Genomic DNA, 18,612 nt, shown 5'->3' with positions numbered 1-18,612 from the left:
GATGAAACATCGTTTCTACTAAAAATACAAAATTAGTCAGGTGTGGTGGTGGGCCCTGTAATCCCAGCTACTCAGGAGGCTGGAGTGCAAAGCCGTGATCTCAGCTCACTGCAACCTTTGCCTCCCGTGTTCAAGTGATTCTCCTGTCTCAGCCTCCTGAGTAGCTGAGATTACAGGGCCCGCCACCACGCCTAATTTTTGTATTTTTAGTAGAGACGATGTTTCACCCTGTTGGCCAGACTGGTCTCGAACTCCTGACCTCAGGTGATCTGCCCTCCTCGGCCTTCCAAAGTGTTGGGATTGCAGGTGTGAGCCACCTCATCTGGCTTTGCATGGGCTTTTGACAGCAACCTAGAACAGTAAATTTCTGGATTATTTCCTGGATCTCCAGGAGTCCACAAATGTGAAGGAAGGGAAACCCAAGTAGATCCTTCCCGTAATTTATTCTGCTTTACCATTTGGGTTAAGGTAAAAACTACTAGATCAAGTAAACTTTGCAATTATCTGTGGATTTTAATACTCCGTATTTCTGCTCCATTCAGTTATCAAATATCAGTCAAATGTTTCCAAGAAACAAATATTCAGTAGCCACAGAAACCTAACAGGCCTGTTTTTGCTTTGTTTTATTAACGACTTGGAGGAACAGAACACAAACTACCAATTACAACCACAAACCTTATCGACATCAACATAACTGTAAATGACAACGCCGCAATTCTCTGCACTTTCCCTATGCCTAGGAGCTAATTCCACTTTACATATATTATTATTTCACACACCAACCCTGGAGGCGTGTTTGGAGTTGCCTAATTTTTATGCACACTTTTTGATAAGGAACTAAGAAAAATAACTTGGTGAAGGAAGGCAAGGGAAACTGAGTCCAGAATTGAATGAGAAGCACATGGTTTCTTCATCGTCTATCATCATCAGGCTGTCTAACGAGGCTGAAAAAGTACCATCCATGAGGAGTGTCAAAGGCAAACATCATCGCATATGGGCAGTGGTGTGAAAATCGAGAAATCCGAGCCGAGTTAACAACAACAAAACCACGCCAATCTTCCTCGGGTCCCAGGCTGGCAACTCAGCGCCCGGGAGGAATCCCCCCGGGAGGCGCACCGGTCCTACTGACCTCACTCCCTACCTCCGAGAAGTTCGGAGTCCCGCTCCTTTCTCTCAGCGGTACAACCCCGCGCCAGTCCACTCCCTCACCGTGAGTCGAGGACTAGTTCTTTTGACAAGGCGACCGGCACACACTGCTTGGGGCCGGCTCCGAGGCGCCAGTCCTGCGACTGCGAAGAAGGCTCAAGTCGTCCGGCAGGAAACGACTCAACGCGCAGCCGCCGCGGCCTCCAACCGCCGGCCGGCAGAGGGGCGCTAGGCAGCCCTTGACAGGCTAGCCGCGGTCCCGAGAGGAGGAGCGGGAGGCGACCCGTACCGCCGCGGCGACAAGTCAAGGGAGGTAGGTTGTCTTGGGGCTCGGCCCGCCACCCTGGCAATTCCAGTCAAACGGCAAGCCCGACCCGCTTCGCCTGTCCCTCCCTCTCCTGCCCCTGCAGCTGACAGGAATGGAACAGTCTCGCGGGGGGGATTGTGGGAGGCGCACGCGCGACGGGTGGACGGTGGGGGGGCCTGGCGGCGGCGGCGGCGGCGGCAGCAGTGGCGGCGGTTGGTGGCCGTGGGGGCGGGGAAGGGGGGGAGGAGAGAAGAGGAGGTGGAGGAGGAGGAGGAGGCTTGGGCTCGCGCCGCTGAAGGTACGCGTGAGGGCCTGCGCCGGAGCCGGCTTGACAGGGCCTGAGGGGGAGTGGGGGGCCGCGCGAGGAGGTGTCCCTGGGTGGGCGCGTACGGGCTGGCTGGCGCGCGGGGCGGCCGAAGGTGGTGGTTGGTGGGAGTAGCCAGCGACGAGCCGGGAGACACCCGTACGCGTGCGGGCAGGCGTGCGCGCTACGCGGCCAGAGTCGGGCGGAGTGGGGGACGGTGGGGAAGAACGCGAGGAGGGAGGAGTGGGAGGTGGGGGGGGCGCGAGGCGCCCTTCGCTCCCTCCCTCCGGAGGAGCTGCCGCCGCCGCCGCTGCCGCCGCTCTGCTGCCGCCGCCGCCGCTCCCGCCGCCATTTTGGGTTCGCTTTGCGGAGGGGGAGACGATCCCAGTCTCGGTTGCGGGACCCGCCTCCCCTCAGTTTGCCCCCTTTAGCCCTCCACCTTTCCCTTCTCCTCTCTCGCATTTCCGCCAGTCCGCTCACCCGCCGGCCGCCTCCTGACAAGCGGGAGGAATCCGCCGTGGACCCAGGAGCCTGGCGGCCACCCCCTCTTCCCCACTTCCCTGCACTCTCATCGCTCTCGGCCTGGGCCTCCGACACGGTGAGTAGAACGGTTTGGGCAGGCCTTGGGGCCTAAGCACTCTCTCAGCGATGGAATCCTGGGCTTCCTGGGAGCCACTGTCATCTCCGGGACCTGGACCTCCGGGAGAGCAGTGGTGAAGATGGGGGAAGGGAGAGCAGGGAGGGGGTTCCTGAGCCTACCGGGAAGTCCCTCCAGGCGGGGTGAAGGGGTGTCCCTGACAGGCGGACTCCCGGCTCCGGGGAGGGGGCTGGAAAGTAAGCGAGTGGAGGCTGAGTCGCTGTGCCCCTGACGGGTTAGTTTGTGTTTGTGGCATGATCGGAGCCTCCCCCATAGTCCAGTTTGTGTGTGTTTAATTAAAGGATAAGCGTGTTCGAGGACACGATCTTGAGAGGGGAGTTGACCTGTACGACAAGGTCTGCGGTGTCCCTGCCGCGTTGAACAGTATGTAGGAACGACGGGATGATCTCAGTGTTGTGAGTTTAATAAATGTCGCTGGTTAGTTTTTACATGGAAAGAGATGTTTTTGGTCTAGAGGACAGATGGTCTGTTGGTGTGTAGCGGCTGTGTTTGAGTGTGTGTGCGAGGATGGAAAGTGTTTCCGGAAGAGTTTGCCTTTATTTGTGTAAGTGTAATGGCGTTCCCCTTATAAGTTAGCTTATTTCTTGAATAAATGTTGGGAGATTCCTTGCAGGTTGATATGTGTGTGTATTTTAGGGATTGGGAGCCCCTAGTTACTTGTTGGGAAAGAGTGGCAATGGCAGTGTTCTATACAGCATGTGTCTGTGGGGTCAGGGAGGGGAGAAACTTGGCATAGCCAGTTGTGGGCTTAAGAATAGTTTGTGTCTTTGGTTAAAGTGAGTCGTGTAAATGTGAAGACCCAAAATATCTTCAATAGAATAATTGCTACAAAGCTGTAAAGAATCGGTGGCCTTATTTGTTGTCCCGGGTTTACAGTAATAGTTTACAATAATAGGTTACAATATAGTAAGAAAGTTCTTTCAGTTACTTTGTGATACTAAATCTCTGTGAAGATGGTAGGATAGATGCTTTCTTCCATTTTACAAAATAGGAAATTTAGGCATTAGGAAAGGACTTCTCCAAGGCCACATGTTAAATTGGTGACAGAGTTGGGACTGTAACTCCTATATTTTGATTACTACTGCAAATCTGAGTGTTGGAAAGATAGGAACACATGTGACTGGTTGGATTGTATTTGGAGGAGACCGATTGTGTCAGATATGGATGTGGAACGTAGACTTCTTGCCCAGTCTGACCTGTGTGAAATGCATATCCATGACTATATCATTTTGTGTTTATGGAGAAAGCAGAGCATTTCTGGCACTTGAGCTTGTATGTTTGAGGGAGAGAAGGCTTTCACAGCTTAACTTGTAGGAGAGCAGCTGCATGGGTGCTGAGAGTTTAACTTGAAATCTGTGGGAGGAAGGATCCTTTTTCATTCATTCAACAAATATTTGTTGACTGCCTGTTCAATAAATGGTTCATGCCTTGAGGTGAGGATAATCAAGGTGTCTCTGTATGTAGCCTGGGTGCAAATATGAGGGGAGTTGTTTTGACAGTGGTGAGTATTAAGTTGAGTGAAGCAATGTGGAATTAAAACCAGAAAACTGTTTTGGGGATCTGGGAATTGTTGATATCTGTGCCTGTGGATGTTGAAACTTTTTGGCTGGGCTGAAGGAATTGAAAGACTGATACATAGTAAGAATCCCATCTATGAATGTGAGGGAAGAATGCATGAACTAAGCCAACCTAACTGTATTCTTCTGGAAAATGGGATGTTTCTTGATAGGCTAGATTAGTGGTTCTTAAAGTTTTTTGGGGGGTCACTTATGCTTTATGATTGATGAAAGACACTGGACCCTCAAGTTAGAAGATGAGCATAAGCACGATCATGTGATTTATGTATATGATTTTAGGGACTTAAACTGTGATGAAATACAGCCAATTTGTATTTAGGTCTCATTTGAAAGCCTTTCGTTTTCATTGTTCGGGGGTGAGGATGTTAGTATGAGTTTAAGGTGAAGGAGTCTATGATAATATTTGAACATGTTGACAGGAGAACTTTAGCATCCATGTGTTTTCATTTATTCTTTTTATCGTCTGCAAACTTGTTTCTGCAGTATTAGTAAACTATTCTGAATTTGGTGATAGCGGAATATCATGTAGCACAAGTATCTGTGGCTTTGTTGTTTTTCAGTATCTTTTTGTTCCTAAACTCTGAGAAATGGGTTCATCTTTTTTTCAGTTTTGAACTGGGCCTGAGGTGGTTTGAAGCTTCTGTCTTGGGGTTTAGCTTAGTTATAACAAAGGCTGAGTTAATCCTATGCAGGAGACACAGAAATGAATAATATATGGTCTCCGTGCTTGAAGAGATGCTAATTCAATTGAATCGTGAATTGTTGCATGGTGGCAGCTCTCAAAAGGACAAGGAAGAGGGAAACATTCCTAGAAGTTGAAATTGTGTTACCCAATTGCAAAGAGTTTTTGCCAGTACTTATTCCTTGAGTGAGCATGAAGTATTTACACTCTATATGCGACTTTGTACTTGAAAAAAATGTGTTTTGTATCATCTGGTGTTTTGTATAAAGGAACTATTGATTTGAAAAGAAAGGAAATATCATTTATATTCCTTACGTTGTTTTGAGATATATTTTTACAGTGCATTTATGTAAAAAGGTTTTAATATCAGCCAGGGGAGGTAGCTCATGCCGGTAATCCCAGCACTTTGGGAGGCCGAGGCAGGTGGATCACCTGAGGTCAGGAGTTTGAGACCAGCCTGGCCAACATAGTGAAACATGGTCTCTACTAAACATACAAAAATTAGCTGAGCGTGGTGATGGTTGCCTGTAATCCCAGCTATTCGGGAGGCTGAGACAGGAGAATCACTTGAACCCAGGAGGTGGAGGTTGTAGTGAGCCAAGATTGAACTACTGCTGCACTCCAGCCTGGGCGACAGAGTGAGACTCCATCTCCAAAAAGAAAAAAGTTTTGATGTCATTTCTGCGTATACATACATCTAGAAAACCCTTCCGTTATAAAACCCAGTAGGCATTTGACAGACTGCCCATTAATTTAGTGTTGGAAATTAAAAATAACTAGTGTACTTTTAAAAGGACAAGAAATTTAAAAAGGTGTTTTCATAGGATAGATTACAGGATTCAGTGAGATGGTGTAGTGGTCTTAGGAAAAATGGTCTGATGGTCTTTTTTCTCTATTGGCATAGCCCCTGTGTAAGAATGTCATGTCAGTTTGTAAAATGCTTAATATTCTTTTTCAATTTTTAATGGGTAGTGGGTTTATGGTGTTTTTTTCATAACATGCATGTGATACTTGTGTATTGTGTATATATATTTGCAAATGTATATGTATATACTTTTTTTTTTTTTTTTTGAGACCGAGTTTCGCTCTTGTTACCCAGGCTGGAGTGCAGTGGCGCGATCTCGCCTCACCGCAACCTCCGCCTCCTGGGTTCAGGCAATTCTCCTGCCTCAGCCTCCTGAGTAGCTGGGATTACAGGCATGCGCCACCATGCCCAGCTAATTTTTTGTATTTTTAGTAGAGACGGGGTTTCACCATGTTGACCAGGATGGTCTCTATCTCTTGACCTCGTGATCCACCCGCCTCGGCCTCCTGAAGTGCTGGGATTACAGGCATGAGCCACCGCGCCCGGCAGTATACTTTATTTTATATTATTTTTTATTTTAATAGAAGTAGGGTCTTGGTATGTTGACCAGGGTGGTCTCGAACGCCTAGCCTCGAGTCACACTTTTGTATGGCCTCCAATGTGGTAGAATTACAGACATGAGCCACCACGTTTGGCCTATATATAGTTTCTTGTATTTATCAGATACCTAACAATATTTTTTAAATGCTTGTAATAACCACAAAATATGATTCAGGATCATCTTCTTTTTTTTTCGAGACAGTGTTTTCTCTTTTGCCCAGACTAGAGTGCAGTGGCATGATTTTGGCTCACTGCAACCTTTGTCTCGTGGGTTCAAGCGATTCTCCTACCTCAGCCTACCTATTAGCTGGGATTACAGGTGTCTGCCACCACACCTGGCTATTTTGGTTTTTTGAGATGGAGTCTTGCCCTGTCGCCCAGGCTGGAGTGCAATGGTGCGACATTGATTAACTGCAACCTCCACCTCCTGGGTTCAAACGCTTCTCCTGTCTCAGCCTCCCGAGTAGCTGGGATTACAGGAGCGTGCCACCATGCCTGGCTAATTTTCCATTTTTAGTAGAGATGAGGTTTCTCCCTGTTGGTCAGGCTGGTTTCAAACTCCTGACCTCAGGGCATCTACCCACCTCGGCCTCCCAAAGTGCTGGGATTACTGGTGTGAGCCACCGGTTCAGCCGAATCAGGAATTTTTTTTATTTTTATTTTTTGTATTTTTAGTAGAGATGGGGTTTCTCTATATTGGTCAGGCTGGTCTTGAACTCCTGACCTCAGGTGATGTGCCCACCTCGGCCTCCCAAAGTGCTGGGATTACAGGCGTGAGCTACCTCACCCAGCCTTTTTTTTTTTTTTTTTTTTGAGACCAGAGTCTTGCCCTGTCACCCAGGCTGGAGTGCAGTGGTGCAGTTCGGCTTACCACAACCTCCGCTTTCCAGGTTCAAGTGATTCTCCTGCCTGAGTCTCCTGAGTAGCTGGGATTATAGGCGCCCGCCACCACGCTCTGCTAATTTCTTGTATTTTTGGTAGAGATGGGGTTTCACTATGTTGGTCAGGCTAGTCTCAAACTCCTGACCTCAGGTGATTTACCCACCTCTGCCTCCCAAAGTGCTGTGATTATAGGCGGGAGCCACCATGCCTGGCCCTGAATCAGGACTTTTAAGGATCAAGAATGGAAAAAGAGACGCTGGGCGTGGTGGGTCACACCTGTTAATCCCAGCACTTTGGGAGGCCGAAGTGGGTGGATCACCTGAGGTCAGGAGTTTGAGACTAGCCTGAACAACGTGGCAAAACCTTGTCTCTACTAAAAGCACCAAAATTAGCCAGTTGTGGTGGTGCGTGTCTGTAGTCCCAGTTACTCGGGGAGGCTGAGGCAGGAGAATTGCTTCAACCCAGGAGGCAGAGGTTGCAGTGAGCAGAGATCCACCACTGCAGGCCAGTCTGGGTGACAGAGTGAGACTTTGTTCCAAAATAAATAAATAAATAATAGAAAAAGGGGACTGCCATAGTGGCTCATGCCTATAACCCCAGTGTTTTGGGAGGCTGAGCCAGGAGGATCACTTGTGCCCAGGAGTTTGATACCACCTGGGCAACATAGGAAGACCCCATTTCTACAGAAAGTTAAAAAATTAACATGCATGCCTGCAGTCCTGACTTCTCAAGAGGCTGAGACAGGGGAATTCTGTGGCCCAGGAGTTTGAGGCTGCTGTGAGATATGTTGGCACTACTGCACTGCATCCTGGGCAATAGTGTGAAACGCTGTTTCTTTAAAAAAAGGAAAGGGATTTTCATGTTCTACTCTTGAATTGTATTCTAAATAGAATACAGCGCATCACTTTTTCTTTTAATTTGAGATGGAGTTTCGCTCTTTTCACCCAGGGTTTAGTGCAATGGCTCCATATCAACTTGCTGCAACCTCCGTCTCCCAGGTTCAATTGATCTCCTGCCTCAACCTCCCCAGTAGCTGGGATTACAGGTGTGTGCCATCATGCCTGGCTAATTTTTTTGTATTTTTAGTAGCGATGGGATTTCATCATATTGGTTAGGCAGGTCTCAAACTCCTGAGCTCAGGTGATCTGCCCACCTTGGCCTCCCAAAGTGCTGGGATTACAGGTGTGAGCCACTGCGCCTGGCACATCACTTGTTAATAACTTGCTAGGTACTGTGTCTTTATAGTATTAGCAATTCCACTTGAGTCTTTATTCTGAGTCTTCCTCCATGCCTTATTAATAGAGAATTGCTCACCTTCATTTCTGCCCAAGATGATGTGGAAGCACACAGTGGAGAAGTCTTACCATGTGTGTAAAACTGGTGGTGGTGGTCTCCATTTAAAATAATTTTGTACCCAAGCTCTATGTGAAGCTACATTACTGTCTGAGTTGTGCAATTCACAGCAAAGTAGTCAGGAATCGATCTCGTGAAGCCTGCAGGGACTGAACACCCCCACCTTGATTTAGACCTGCTGGTGCTGCCCCACGACCGCCACCAAAACCCATGTAAGGAGCTGAATAAAAGATTGAAGACAACTATTCTCTGGAGAAAAATAAAATGGAAATTGTACTTGAAAAAATAATAATAATTTTGTATTGCTATTTTAGTTACGTGTATTGTTCTGAGTCTTTTTTTTTTTTTTTGAGACAAAGTTTTGCGCTTGTTGCACAGGCTGGAGTGTAGTGGAACCATCTTGGCTCACTGCAATCTGCACCTTCTGGTTTCAAGCTATTCTCCTGCCTCAGCCTCCCGAGTAGCTGGGATTACAGGTGTGCGCCACCATGCCTGGCTAATTTTTGTATTTTTGGTAGAGATGGGTTTCACCATGTTGGCCAGGGTGGTCTTGAATTCCTGACCTCGTGATCTGCCTGCCTCTGCCTTCAAAGTGCTGGGATTACAGGCATGAGCCACTGCACCCAGCCTGATCTGAGTCTTTTAAAGGTACTATATAGCCTCACTATAAACTGCTGTGAGATCTGCTTAGGCCAGCCTTTTCAGCAGCATGTAATATTTTAAACCTGGGTGCCACAAGAGATGGGAATGTGACTAGTTCATTTTTGTTTTGTTTTGAGGTTTGCTGCTAGTTTCTGTTAACTTTTTCCTTAAAATTAGTTGTGTTTTTTCATTTATATATTCTATGAAGAGGCTAGATTTTCTTCCTTATTACTTGTCATCATAGTTAATAACTGTCAATCTTATATTTTATATTTTAGAAATTGCTTTTTTAGTGATTGCCTCATCAGGGCTGTAATTGTCAGAATGTGATATTTATCAAAATTAATTTAAAAACAATGGCTTCTAGTGATGGCAGAAATTTAACCAGTAATCTTACTGCTATTTCAGAGTTGTATTTCCTTCATTGAACATCTAAGTTTTCATTTTTGGAAATCTATGAAATTTTTATTGTAGTATTATATTTACTTTTCATAGTCTTCAGTCATTTGCCCTCAGACATACACAAGTTGATGACAAGGTTATATACTTTTTTCCATTTAATTAAAAAAATTTTTTTTGAGACAGGGTCTTACTGTGTTACCCAGGCTAGAGTGCCGTTGTGTGAGCATAACTTACTACATGCTCAACCTCTTAGGCTCAAGCAATCCTTCCATTTTCCCAAGTAATTAGGATTACAGGCAAATGCCATCATGCCTGCCTGATTTTTAATTTTTTTGTAGAGATGAAGTGGAGTCTCACTGTGTTGCCCACACTGGTCTGGAACTTCAGGGCTCAAGCAGCCCTCCCTCTTCAGACTCCCAAATTGTTGGAATTATAGGCATGAGCCACCACACCTGGGCAATTTTGTTCATTTAAAAATATTTTTATTTCTAATTTTTTAGAGATGGGATTTGACTATGTTTTCCAGACTGTACTTGAATTCCCAGGCTCAGATGATCCTCCTGCTTTAGCCACTCAGTGTTTGGGACCACACGTGTGCACCACCATATCTGGTTAATTTTTAAATTTTATGTACAGGTGGAGTCTTACTGTGTTGCCCAGGACGGTCTTGAACTCTTGGGCTCAAGCGGTCCTCCCGCCTTGGCCTCCCAAAGTGCTGAGAAATGTGAGCCACAGTACTCAGTGAGCTTCTTATTTTTTTTAATGTGGCAAATTGCAAACATTTGTAAAAATAAAGAGAATAGCATAATGAGCCCTCATGTATTCAACATCTAGCTTCAACAGGTATCAACACAGTTACCACACTGTTTCCGTATCTGCTAGCCTCTGTCCCTCCTTCCCTTCTTGCTTATTTTAAGCAAATCTTTCAGATATTATGTAATTTCGTCCATAAATACTTATTTACATTCTTTTTACTGTTAAATGAGGAATTATTTCTTCATAGTTAGGTTTACATAACTTTTAAAGTATCTGATCATAGCTGGAACTAAACTGCTTATACCATCTACTTCTAATCCATATTACTTGTCAATAGGGAATTCCCTTTGCAAGCTAAGAAGAAATGAGGTAAATAGTTCACATCATTGCTTTTTGATGTTTGCATTGAACATTTAGAACAGCTCCTATGTTATTTGGAATAGCTTATCAGCTTTTTTCAAATGCACAAGAGAGAAATAAAGGGCTTCTTACAGTTTTATAGTCATAGTGACAAGATGCTAAAAAAAGTTTTCTAGTTTTTAGTTCCTAGATTTTCTAGTGGGATCCAGTCATCACAAAGAAATCAAATGGCCCTGGTGATAATGAACAGGAGCTGAAATTGGTATAAAATCAACATGCTGTTGAAGAGACTGAAATGCACATTGTTTTAAACTTTGAAATTCTAATTGTAGGCATTCTCTGTAGACATTTGAAAGTTCATACCATTGCATATGTTGCATACCCAAATGTGAACCATGTCACAGAGTGTGGTTATCATGGTAAGTACAAACATTGTAGAAAAAGGAAGTATAACTCTAGATGGATTAAAGATAAAAAAGTCAAAGGAAGTAAATTTACAATTAAGTTATGAAGCTGAATTAGGCTATAGAGATTAAAAGTGGTTGCTAATAAAGTAGAATTTAGTAACATTCTTTTCTGCTACAAAAGACTGATAGTTATAACTCAGATGAAAGTGAGTTTCATCAATAGTGAAAGTTTCATCACTTATCTTTTGTTATATCTTATGTAATAGTCCCACGGTAAATAAATCATGAATCTTTGACTTAATTTTCTGGTTATACATTTTGTTCAGTCTGTTTTCCCTACTTGATAACATATCTGACTCTTCTCATTCAAACAGTTTTATTTGCCCTAAGACTGTAGGAAGACAGTGTATTAGATGATAAAGTAGTTATATCATGGTTTCTTGGTATAAATGGCATTTTTTGAAATGTGGAGGGCACATTCCTTAAGGTTTCTTAAATTCAGCACTGCTGAAAGTGAAAGCTCCAGAGTTTAAATATTTGCTGATACAAACTTAAGAGAGTTGAATGGAGAGAATTTAAAAGATTGTCTTTGAAAGAAGAAACTGATAACTCTTGATATTTGAGAAAATGGTGTGGGGCGGGGGTCATTAATCAATCATGTGAAATGATTACTAGGTAAACATTATTATAGTATAAAGGTCTTCAAAGAAGACTGGAGGATACATATGTCACGTAAGTAGGAAGTTCACCTAACTAAATGATAGCACAGGTTCGGAAGTTAAAGTTTAGGTGCAGAAGATCAAAGGAAAAAGAGCAGTCATTTTTTAAACCACAGTGAGTTATAGATTTAAGTTAATTTTATTTGTGTGTATGTGTTTGTGTGTTTAATTTTTTTTTTTTTTTTGAGATTGGAGTCTTGCTTTGTTGCTGAGGCTGGAGTGCAGTGGGTCTGTCTTGGCTCACTGCAATCTCTGCCTGCTGGATTCAAGTGATTCTCTTGCATTAGCCTCCTGAGTAGCTGGGACTACAGGTGCATGCCACCATGCCCAGCCAATTTTTGTATTTGGAGTAGAGACCGGGTTTCATTATGTTGACCAGGCTGATCCCGAACTCTTGACTTCAAGTGATCCGCCTACATCAGTCTCCCAAAATGCTGGTGTTACAGGCATGAGCCACTGCTCTTGGTGTGTTTAGTTTTAACAGGAAGAAAGTGAATTAACTGTAGGTCAGAGTTTAATTTTTTTTATTTTTGAGACGGAGTCTCACTCGGTCCCCAAAGCTGGAGTGCAGTGGCATGATTTCGGCTTACTGCAACTCTTCCTCCTGGATTCAAGTGATTTTCTTGTTTCAGCCTCCTGAGTAGCTGGAACTACCGGTGCATGTCACCATGTCCAGCTAATTGTTGTATTTTTACATAAATAGAGACGGGGTAGAGATGGGATTTCACCATGTTGGCCAGACTGGTCTCGAACTCCTGACCTTCAGGTGATCCACCTGCCTTGGCCTCCCAAAGTGCTGGGATTATAGGTGTGAACCACCACACCTGGCTGAGTTTAATTCACTTTAACAAGCCATTCATTTATTTGTTTTGTATTCATTCATTCCTCATTCCACTGACTAACATTTTTCCAGTGCTTCCACCATACCCATTTCTGTGCTTAGGTGTAGGGAAAAGACATAGGTATTTTTTTTTTTTTTTAGATGTTTTTGAGTCAGCTGGGTGCAGTGGCTCACACCTGTAATCCTAGCTCTGTTGGGGGTGGGGGGGTGGGCGGGCAAGGCAGGAGAATTGTTTGAACACAGGAGTTCAAGACCAGCCTGGGCAACATAGGGAGACCTAGTTTCTAAAAGAATAAAAAATTCAGGCCGGGTGTGGTGGCTCGCGCCTGTAATCCCAGCACTTTGGGAGGCTGAGGCAGGTGGATCACCTGAGGTTGGGAGTCGAGACCAGGCTGACCAACATGGAGAAACCCTGTCTCTGCCAAAAATACAGAATTATCTGGGCATGGTGGCACATGCCTATAATCCCAGCTACTTGGAAGACTAAGTCAGGAGAATTGCTTGAACCGGGGAGGCGGAGGTTGCGGTGAGCCAAGATCAGGCCATTGCACTCCAGCCTGGGCAGCAAGAGTGAAATTCTGTCTTATAAATAAGTAAGTAAATAAATAGTAAAAACCTGGGCAGCAAGAGCTATCTCAAAAATAAATAAATAAATATTTAAAAAAATAAAAAATTCACCAAGTATTGTGGCATGTGCCTGTGGTCCCTGCTACTTGGGTGGCTGAAGTGAGAGGATCACTTGAGCCTGGGAGATCAAGGCTGCAGTAAGCTGTAATCGCACCGCTGTACTCCAGCCTGTGTGACAGAGTGAGACTCTGTCTCTAAAGAAAAAAAAAATTCAGGCGGGGTACAGTAGCTCATGCCTGTAATCCCAGCACTTTGGGAGGCTAAGGCAGGTGGATCATGGGATCAGGAGTTTGAGACCAGCCTGGCCAACGTGGTGAAACCCCATCTCTACTAAAAATATAAAAATTAGCTGGGTGTGGTGGTGCGTGCCTATATTCCCAGCTACTCGGGAGGCTGAGCCAGGAGAATCACTTGAACTTGGGAGGTGGAGGTTACAGTGAGCCAAGATTGTGCCTCTGCACTCCAGCCTAGGCGACAGAGCGAGACTTCATCTCAAAAAAAAAAAAAAAAATTCTAATAGGAACATGTTAACAAACATATTACAGTAATACTATGTAATACATTTTCCATGTTAACAAACATACTACAATACCTACTATGTAATATTTTTGTCCAGGGTGGAGAAATGACTAAATCTGTGGTGAGAAAGGAAAGGTTAGGGCAGTTTCCTACAAATGGGAAGAGCCAGCCAGGCTTTAAAGGATAAGTGTGAGATACTCACACGTAGAGAGGGCATTCTATGTAGAGGGAGATCATCTGCAGACATATGAAAATACAAACATATTTTCATACAATGAAAATATGACACAGTAGGTTGAATGCAATGTAATTTGGATCAGTTAATTTTCAACCCATTCTCTTATGATTTCCTGTGTCTTCAGTGCTATATAAGGTTGTCCTTTGTAATTAGAGATCTATCAAATAAAGATGGAAAAAAGGTTCAACATCCTTTTCTTAGACAAAAAGATATATTGTTAAAGGTAATTTCTAGTGAAGATTAACGTCAAGAAAATATTTGGTTATATTTTAGTTACTCAGAAAATTTTTAGTAGACTGTAACCCACTCAGCATTCTAGTTAATCAGGCGTTGATTATAATAAGTATCTAGCTAGATCTAAAAATGTATAATTAGTTGTCTTAATAATGAATGAATCTCTCAGCCTCTACATTGGTATATTTCCCTCAATTTGTTGAAAATCCCAAATAGTGATTAAGATCGTGGACTCTGAAATCAGATTGATTAGGCTCAGATCCCAGTTTTGCCAACTTATTGACTGTAATCTTGAGCAAAATACTTACGGTCTTTGGTTTCCTTGACTGTACAGTATGATGGTATAGTAATGATAATATTTGTAGCATAGAGTTGGAAGATTCTGTCAGATAATATTTGTAATGTGCTTAGCATAATGTGTGCCTTGCAGCAAACAAATAATGCATATTTGTTATCATTTTAGTAATTCATTTCCAAAAAAGAATCTGTATGGCAAAGCAAATTACCTCCCCCATATGTATTTCCTATAGAAGGTAAGAATATGTAAAATACACTTTTGAAGTGTGTATAAGCAATGTCCTTATTTGTATACATATTTTTTTATTCTCAATTTTTAGCATACTATTTATCTTATTTTTCTCAGATGTGAATTCCAGTTTTGTATTTTCCCACTTCATTTCAGCCTAGCTTTTGTGTTTGGTTTTATTTTTTGAGTCAGGATCTGTTACCCAGGCTGGAGTGCAGTGGCGTGATCTTGACTGACTGCAACCTCCACTTCTTGGATTCAAGTGATCTTCCTACCTTAGCCTCCCAAGTAGTTGGGACTACAGGCATGCACCACCATGCCCAACAAATTTTTGTAGGTTTTTGTTTTGGCTTTTGTTTTTTGGTATTTGAGACAGCCTTGCTCTGTTGCCCAGGATGGAGTGCAGTGGTGCGATCTCGGCTCACTGCAGCCTCCGCCTCCCAGATTCTGGTAATTCTCCTGCCTTAGCCTCCCAAAGTGCTGGGATTACAGGCGTGGGCCTCCTATCCAACCCAGATTTTTGTAGTTTTTGTAGAGGCATGGTGTTTGGCTTTTTAAAAACTCTTTTCTTTAATTTTTTTTTTTTTTTTTTTTTTTAATGAATAGAGACATGTTCTCACTTATGTTCCCCAGGTTGGTCTCAGACTCCTGGGCTCAAGCAGTCCTCTTTTCTTGGCCTCCCAGAGTGCTGAGATTACATGCGTGAGCCACTGAGCCAAGCTTTTTTTTTTTTTTTAAATCTTCTTACCAAATCAAGGATTTGTCTCTGAAATGAGCAGTAATAGCACTCTTACAGTGTGAATTTTGTTTTGATGGAGAACCTTAAGTCTTAGAACTAAATTGGGGTAGTTATGACAGTTTTCTTTTTAAAGCTGATAAGTATTTCTCTTGTTTTTTAGAAGTCCAATGCATTCTTCTAAAGCAGAACCCATCCTTTTCATTAAACCACCTCATTTGGTTCAGAAACAAGACCGCCGTATATTTATTTAGTGCTTATTACGTGCCAGGCACTATTCTAGGTACTGGGATACAGTGATGGACAAAATAAGATCCCTGTTCTGCTATCTTAGGACTTAATAATTTGGGCATTTTCATTTTTCAATATAGGATCTTTCAGAACTGATATAACATTCTGTTAACCAGTATTTACGTGTTGTTCAAGCAAGATTCTTAAGATAGATTAAAGATTCCTGAAGAAATCCTGGAATATGATTGTTTTTCTGCTAAAGCAAATCAATTCTGTGGCAAAAATTTCTTTCCCCTCAGGAAAAGATACTGTGTGCCTATGTTTTACCAGGCATTCCATTGGATAGTTAGTCCTTTGAGATATCAGTGGATTAAACTCTCTGTTAAGAATAAAATAAAATACTGTAGGAAAAAAATGTAAAATAAAAAGGAGAGTCACATAAAGGCTGGTCATGGTGGCTGTCACCTGTAATCCCAGCACTTTGGGAGGCCGAGGTGGGGGGATTGCTTGAGCCCAGAAGTTCTAGACCACCTGGGTAACATAGTGAGACCTTGTCTCTACAAAAAAAAAAAAATTAAAAAATTAGCCATGCGTTGTGATATATACCTGTAGTCTCGGATACTTGGGAGGCTGAGGCAGGAGGATTGCTTGAGCTCAGGAGGTCAAGGCCACAGCGAGCCAAGCTTGCACCACTGCACTCTAGTCTGGGCAACAAGACAAGATCCTATCTGGTCTTGTACTGTGTCGAGTACTGTATTAAGCCCAAAGTCTATAACAGTGAATAAAACAGATAAAACTCGTTGCTTTCATAGTACTTCCTTTTGAGTAAGATAGACAGTATTAAATAAATGGGAAATATGTCATAGTATTTTGATGACAGATGTGGTAAAGGAAACATAAACAAAGTAAGAAATGTTGGGTAGTTAGGGAAGTCCTCTGAGGCACTAATATTTGAGGAGATACTTGAATGATATGAAGGACCTCATGTAATTATTTGGGCATGAGCATAAGCCCTGAGATAGGAGTACCCTTTGGTGTGTTCAAGGAATAGAAAAGGCTAAAACAGTGAATAAAGGGGGAAGTAATGATAGGAGATGAATAGAAGAGGTAGCCAGGGACCAGATAACATAGGGACTTAAAGACTTGATAGGTATCTAGTTTTTTAAGTTCGATGGAAGGAGGGAAATGACTTGATCTAATATCTACACTTTGAAAGACAAATGAATCAACCAGGTTGACCAGTTAAGAGGCCGTCGTGATAGTTGAGGCAAGAGCTGATTGTGGGGTTGAACCTAGAGTGTACCGGTAGGTGGATTGGGGATATATTTTGAAGGTTGTGGAGATAGTAACTTGCTGATGGTTTGGATGTGGGATCAGAATAAAAGAGGAGTCAAGGATGACTTCAGTGATGGCCTGAGCAGTTGGATGCTTTTTTCTTTAATGAGGAACACTGTGGGAGAAGCAAATTGTAGGCAGTATAGAAATTAGGGATTTGGTTTGGATACACAGTTGTCCCTTGGTATCTGTGAGAAATTGGTTCCCCCTGAGGATACCAAAATCTGTGGATGCTCCAGTTCCTTATAAAAAATGGTATACTACTTGGATATAACCTATGTGTATTCTCTTGTATACTTAAATTTTTTTCTTTTCTTTTTTTTTTTTTTTTTTTTGAGAAGGAGTCTTGTACTGTCAACCAGACTGGAATGCAAAGGCACAATCTCTGTTCACTGCAACCTCCACTTCTGGGTTCAAGCAATTCTCGTGCCTCAGCCTTCCAGGTAACTGGGATTACAGGCATGTGCCACCATGCCTGGCTAATTTTTGTATTTTTAGTAGAGATGGGGTTTCATTATATTACCCAGGCTGGTCTTAAACTCCTGACTTCAGATGATTCACCCACCTTGGACTCCCAGAGTGCTGGTGTTACAGGCATGAGCCACTGCACCCGGCAAAAAAAAATTTATTTTTTTGAGACAGGGTCTTGCTTTGTCATCCAGGCTAGAGTGCAGTGGCATGATCATAGCTCACTGCAACCTCAAACTCCTGAGGTAAAGCTATTTTCCTACCTCAGCTTTCTTCGTAGATGGGATTACAGGCTCATGACACCATATTCAGGTAATTTTTTTTTTTTTTTTGGTCTTTGTAGAGATAGAGTCATGCTTTATTGCCCAGACTTGTCTTGACCTCCTTGTTTGTATACTTTAAATTATCTCTGGATTAATTATAATATCTAATACAATGTAAATGCTGTATAAATATAATGTATTGCTTGGAGAATAATGATATAAAAAAGTATATATGTTCAGTACAGACACAATTATTTTTTTCTCCCACCTGTGCCCCTGGAATATTTTTGATCCATGGTTGGCTGAATCCTCAGATGCGAAACCCATGGATACAAAGGACTGACTGTACAGACTTTGAGATTTCTACTAAGTGTTTAAAGTTGAAATATTGAATCGGAAGTTGGGTGTACAAGTCTTGAGGTCAGGACAAATAATAAACTTAGGAGCTGAGCAGTGTAGTGATGCTATTTAGAGCCAAAGAACTTGATGAAATTATCCGGAGAGTGAGTATAGATAGAGAAAAGATGAAATTCTTAGACCAAGTTGTTGGATATTTTTGATACTGGGAGAAATTTATCTAGAATGCCAGGACTAAAAGAGAATCTTTTGATAATTTTAGGACTAACACCTTCCTGGCTAAGCAACTCTTAACAGGTACACTAACTAGTCGAGATGTAGAGACAAACGTAAAATGGTTGGTGAACGAACGTCTATTTCTCTCTCTCTCTCTCTTTTTTTTTTTTGGTACGGAGTCTGGCTCTGTCACCTAGGCTGAAGTGTAGCGGTACAGTCTTGGCTCACTGCAAGCTCTGCCTTCCGGGTTCAAGCTATTCTCCTGCCTCAACCTCCTGAGTAGCTGGGATTACAGGCGTGCACCACCATGCCTGGCTAATTTTTGTGTTTTTAGTAGGGATGGAATTTCACCATGATGGCCAGGCTGGTCTTGAACTCCTGGCCTCAAGTGATCCGCCTGCCTTGGCCTCTGAAAGTGCTG

General features: G+C 43.0%; 1 protein-coding gene and 1 pseudogene across 3 annotated transcripts in view; one reads left to right on the top strand and one right to left on the bottom strand.

Moving 5' to 3' along the window:
• Window positions 1-1,205: 1,205 nt before the first annotated feature.
• Window positions 1,206-2,334, bottom strand: LOC105715475 (uncharacterized; annotated as a pseudogene).
• Window positions 1,682-18,612, top strand: part of ASH1L (ASH1 like histone lysine methyltransferase) — a 238,891-nt gene continuing 221,960 nt past the window's right edge. The window contains exons 1-2 of one of the 3 annotated variants that reach the window (XM_021667330.2): window positions 1,682-1,751; window positions 2,229-2,355. The gene's annotated coding sequence lies outside the window, so the exon portion shown is untranslated. Of the gene's footprint in view, window positions 1,752-2,120; window positions 2,356-18,612 lie in introns of those variants that run through there. The other 2 variants (XM_012449852.2, XM_012449853.2) reach the window with 2 other exon arrangements.

The sequence above is a fragment of the Aotus nancymaae genome, unplaced genomic scaffold, assembly GCF_030222135.1.
Source record: "Aotus nancymaae isolate 86718 unplaced genomic scaffold, 86718_ANA_hifiasm-v0.15.2.pri h1tg000108l, whole genome shotgun sequence".
NCBI classification, from domain to species: domain Eukaryota; kingdom Metazoa; phylum Chordata; class Mammalia; order Primates; family Aotidae; genus Aotus; species Aotus nancymaae.
Note: the sequence above shows the minus strand (reverse complement) of the source record. Positions and strands in the feature narration are given on the sequence as shown.